Source organism: Thamnophis sirtalis, unplaced genomic scaffold (assembly GCF_051295495.1).
Source record: "Thamnophis sirtalis isolate CommonGarterSnake01/CBP01778 unplaced genomic scaffold, rThaSir2_p1.2 scaffold_3, whole genome shotgun sequence".
NCBI lineage: Eukaryota > Metazoa > Chordata > Lepidosauria > Squamata > Natricidae > Thamnophis > Thamnophis sirtalis.
Window position 1 is genome coordinate 34,364,166 of NW_028261383.1, and position 5,495 is coordinate 34,369,660.

The 5,495-nt window shown below is 38.0% G+C and overlaps 2 non-coding genes across 2 annotated transcripts; both read right to left on the reverse strand.

Annotated features, from left to right (window-relative positions):
* Positions 1-1,202: 1,202 nt before the first annotated feature.
* Positions 1,203-1,274, reverse strand: TRNAE-CUC (transfer RNA glutamic acid (anticodon CUC)). The gene has a single exon. It is a non-coding gene; the product is annotated as a tRNA-Glu (tRNA).
* A 512-nt stretch (positions 1,275-1,786) lies between these two features.
* Positions 1,787-1,896, reverse strand: TRNAL-CAA (transfer RNA leucine (anticodon CAA)). Its single transcript has 2 exons — positions 1,859-1,896; positions 1,787-1,832 (listed from the first exon to the last, which is right to left on the reverse strand). It is a non-coding gene; the product is annotated as a tRNA-Leu (tRNA).
* Positions 1,897-5,495: the final 3,599 nt, after the last annotated feature.

Consider the following 5,495-nt stretch of genomic DNA (forward strand, 5'->3'; position numbering starts at 1 on the left):
AGTTATGGAAAGCAGGAGGATTCACTTCAGCTTCAACGTAAGAAATTCAGTGGAAGATTGCACTGTTGATCATGTCATAAAGTTCTACGTTTTTGGTGTAACATTTTTGAGGAAATAAGTTCCAGCACTTATTTTTTTAAAAACTCTGAATGCACCTCACAGCCAAGGTTACTGCATTTATTTACAGGAGTAAATAAAAAAGCTTAAACATGAGAAGCTTATTATTTAATCTTATTAGCCAAAATATAATTATGTAACATGACAAACTCTAGATAACATAATAACTAAGTTGTGGATTAATAAGGTCTCTTTCATGACTACATTAGAAAAAAAACACTTTAAATTAATGAGACATCAGAGGTAGGTACCAGAATGTTATCAAACTTTTTATGGTTTATCTTACTAGCAGTAGCCTATAATCTTATTCTACATCGGAATGTTGCACAGTTTCCTTGCAATTTTTTTTACAGAGGTTCTTACAAGCATTTGAGTACATTTTATAGAAACTCTTTCATATGAATAAAACACACAATAATGTACCAGTCAACTTGTTTGAAATCATGGGCTCCATACCATTTAAAAAAAAATGTCTAACTTATCTTTTGACATAATTGGTAGAAACTGGAAGCAGAGCCAAATGTCACTGAGCAGCAATATCATGGAGCATTTAATTATGTTTTAAATATTAAAGTACATATCATGCGTATAATTAAATATGACATTAAATAAATAAATATTATTAGATTTAATTATATTAAATCTCTTAATAGGGTTGCTGAGCTTTTTCTTTTTGAATAATAGCTAAAGGATTTTATTACTAAAACATCTATTTCCATCTATTTCCATCTTACTATGCACACAAACACACACTCACTTCATATTTAATTTTAATATTTGATTCATTTTAAAATATATGCTTTAGGAAATGTCAATATAAAGTTTTAAATACAAATTTGAGGAACCTTCAAACATTATTGTTATTCACTGGTGTTAAAAAAACCTTTTGATTATTCTAGAAATAAACGAAGTATTGTTTCTAGGAGGAGGAGTGATCAATTTTTGTTTTTGCTTTCTTTGGCTGAAATTGAGGCAGGTACTACAGCAGGTTTTTTTTAGTAATGTATAGTAAACGATGAAAAGAGCTTTTAAAAAATAAAATAAGGTTTTTCGTTAATGAACATTGATTTATGAAGGAAAAGAAATTCCCTGACCGGGAATCGAACCCGGGCCGCGGCGGTGAGAGCGCCGAATCCTAACCACTAGACCACCAGGGAACTTGCAATAAGCGTTTTCTTTAGTCCTGACATAGTCCAAACGGGGCATTCTATATTTTCTGATAAATATAATTATTTTCTGACAAATTACAATGAGGCCCAATGAAATATAGTGTTATAATCATTCGGAGATTTTAAATTTGGGGTTTTTTTTCCCCAGCAAGCAGAAATATAACCTGAGGTTTCTTTTCTATGAAACGCTACGATAAAGCATTCAGGAAGAGCTGGCGATTTTCATTTCTAAAATTCAGAGATCAGAATTTTAAAGGAAAAAGGGAATGGGAAGCGGGATTCCCTTCTGTGTAGCCGGCCTCAAATTCTCTACCCCGCAAAATGCTTCTTCGCTAAAGCAAGGGGAAAGTGAAAGTGAAATAAAAGGTGAACGCGTCCATAAAATGAAAAGATCGAAAAAAATGTTTAAAATTCAGTTGTTTTCTAGACATATAGGTTTGATACATTTTTATTGGACATATAGAAAAAAAAGACCAATTGGGGAGAAAAAAAAAGGGAGTTGTCAGAAGTGGGATTTGAACCCACGCCTCCATTCGGAGACCAGAACACCCAGCACTGGGAAGGAGTGAAACCTTGAGTCTGGCGCCTTAGACCACTCGGCCATCCTGACACTCGCTTAATAAGCTTCTGAAAAGAGGCCCTTTATACTTCCATTTCGTTCCCCAACACACGAACCGGAATTTGATTTTGCAAAACCATTGTGACACGTATAGATTCCTTCACGTTCTTCGGAGAATTAATGCGCCATAGTAAATATCTAATTGTTGAACTCCCGGCAGCCACAAGGCATAACTGCATCACAATTGGAAAACTAAACATCCAGTCAAGCCGCTAGACGTTTGGACGATATTTATAGTTCCTGGGGCCAAATAGTTCCTTTTTTTTTTAATTAAAATTAACTGACTCCTTTTTTAAAAAATAGTGCTGCCACCTCCTAATTTACTGATATTTATTATGTATAGTTAATCGCAGCCGTAATTTGATAGGCTGTAGGACAAACTCAATGGAAATTCATTTTCATAGCATGATTATTGTGAATTATCCTGTCCTTAATATTATCCTTTTGATACTGCTGCAAGTCAAATTTTTAAGTAGCTGATTAAAATAAAAGCCCAGGGACAAATCCCCTAAAGAGAGAAGGAAACACTAAAAAAATTCATTGAATGTAGTTGCTAAAATCCTGGTTTATTTGGAGATACATACATATTGTACATAATATGATGTTTTTTCTTTTTTGCAAACACCTCACAAACAATTATTTCGAACAGTTATTTAATCATGGCTCATCTTTCTTAGCCTTGAGGTTCTGGCTTAGACGCTGATGAAATTCTCCTCAAAAAAAGAGGCCATTGTCCAAGTCATCACTTTTAACTTCCTTCCTGTTGTTTCCGAGTAACAATTGCGGAGGTGAAAGATGGTGCCTTAGTTTGAAAGGTGGACTACAGGATTTCTTATGCGTAGAAGGGCAGGAAAATATGATAAAGTTTCTTGGATATTTTTTAAGATCTTTGGTCTTCTCCCTTTGGGTCCCTGAGGGAGAAGGGAGGTTGTTTTTCTAAGCACATTCAGTACTGATGGGCTCGGCTGAGTGTTTGGCCATTTCCTTGGTCATGGCTTCCTTCAAGGCAGCTTGAACATCAGTGCCCGTGATATTGGACAGCTCGTTCTTCTGGCTCAAATTCTCCACCTCTGTGGCCACATGGTCATAGACATCGGTCAACAAGGTCTTCATCAGGCTCCTGGCCTTGATCTCCATCCTGACCTTGGGCATCTGCCGAAAGACCTTGGCGGCAAAGAGCCTTGGGGAGCAGATCCTCTCTGGACCACTGTCCGCTGACTTGGGGGCAGAGGACCGCTTGACCCGACGCTTAGGACGAGTCTGCTGCTTCTTCTGTTTCCTTGGCTGCAGTTTCTTCTGCTTCCGCTTCGCTAGTTGGTGCTTTTTCTGGATTTTCCTTCTCTTTGCATCTCTGGCTTTCTTTTTGCCTTGCTGTTTGGCAGCCATTGTTCTTTTCTCTTGAAGCTTCTGCCTGAAATGTCATCAGATTTTTGAGGCAATGTCACTTATAGGCAGCATCATGCAAATGGGGCTACACGGGGAGACCTGATTGGTTGGCTATCTTTGCCTTTGTTATAGCTAAGCTGTCATTGTTACATTAAAATGTTTATGATCAACAGCTTGATGGCTATTTCTATACAACCATATAATGCCATGCAGTTTCATCCCCTTCATCAGCTATCCTAAAATACATTCCAAGTCACAGCATACTTTGCTATTCGTTCATGAATAGGTTGATACCCTTATGTTTTCTGACTCTCAAACAGGAATTATTGAACTAGCTCTGACACTGAGAAATTACTATAGTATTAACAAGCTTCCTGTTTTCTTCATATTGCCAGGTCCTGCCCCAATCCAAACCAATTCCTGTCATGTTTTTTTCAAACTCACAGTGTATGACTTAACTTGGAAATGTGGCCTGGGTACAAGGGCTGAATAGACATGATTATACAATGGTAACTAATGTAGACACATGTAAGTGTAATAGAGAATATAAGATAAATATAGTTACAGCTTCAGAACAAGTTCAAGGCCACGCTGGCATGGAATTTGGATTTAAGGTAGATAGGATCCATTTAATAAATGGATTGTGATCAAGATGGCCTCTGTCTTGGAACTGAGGTATCTTCAACCATTTTCCACCCGTCCTGTGAACCCCCTGAATATAGCTGTTTTTACCTGTAACACGTGTACTATGTTCACATAAAAGCAAGGGCCTATCTTGAGTTTTTTTGAACCCCCTGCAGACACCCCTGATTCTCAGTGCAGTATACTGAACAATTTATTTGAAAACAAAAAGTGGTGTAGGGTTTCCTGCTTAAGCAGGGGGTTGGACTAGAAGACCTCCAAGGTCCCTTCCAATTCTGTTATTCTATTCTATTTGCAAGCCTAAATTTGTTTGTTTCAAGAAACCACCTAAGATTGTGACCTGATTGTTTCCTAGGAAGGAGAATATTGGTATTTCTGAGGCACACCAATCATTTACATTCATAAACAGTGTAGGAAGTTATCACCCAGCCCTTTCCCAGAAAAATGAAATATCCTAGGAAATATTGAAAAGGCAGAATATTTCTCTGGATGTGAAAAGAAATAAACATGTTTTAAAAGACAGAATAGCTGCCTGTAGCTTCCTGCCCATCCCCATTTTGTCAATGGGCCATTAAGAAGGCCAAGCTAGTCTACTTTACATAATAAAGGCTTCTCCACTTCAGCTGCAGGGAGATGGTATTAAAAGCATAATATTGGCCCTTTACTCAACTGACCACATGGTATCTGAGAACTCAACCAAACCTGGATTCAAAACACAGCCTAGAGAGTTGTCCCTGCATGGCCCCATGAGAGTCTGACAACCAATCAGAATACATTTCTTACACAGGAACAGGAAACAGAGAGATGGGACTGAACAGGTTATAAAAAGCCTAGCAAGCCCCTCCCTCAGCCCTTCTCTTCTTCTCCACCAACATTGAAGTATGTGATCACCTTTTCTGTTCAGGACTCAAGCCATGTGGTCCTGTCCACCATTAAAACCATCTTTCCAAGTAGCCTCCATGTCTCCAGTGTCTTTTCCCCCACTTGGAGCCGAACCCAGGAGGACATTTCTTTCAACAACAGGATTTGAAGAGCTCAAAGTACCTAATCCCATTCTTGTTTCTAAATAAACTCAGATATCCAAGTTATGTTGCAAGTATGAAATCTTCCATTTGGGTAATCATCAAAAACTCACTAGGCAGTGACTTTTAACTAAACCTCCAAATCTCATAACAATTTTCAGAAGTGCTACATCTACCTGTTTTGTCCCTGCTCTCTAATGTTCAGTGTGCAAGAAGGTTTGGGTTTTCAAGTCACACTGCAGCCAACATTATTTAAAAGGGGGGAAAAAAACCATATAAGCATGAAATGACCTGGTAAAACCCCATTTTATTATACTCCTAAGAATAAGATGTTTCTTTTCCAAAGATTTTTTTTTCCAGTGATGTGGAGTTTTCTGCAGGTCAGAAGGTTGTTGGTTCCTGTGGTTTCGTGAGATGTTCCTTAAAAAGGAAGAGAGTCTCAGTATCTTTAGAGTATTGTCAGGACTTTTCATCAGGTGGAAACTAGATTTTGAAGGGGGGGGCGTTGTTTTGAAGGCTGGCTCACTCTCCCCTCCTCTT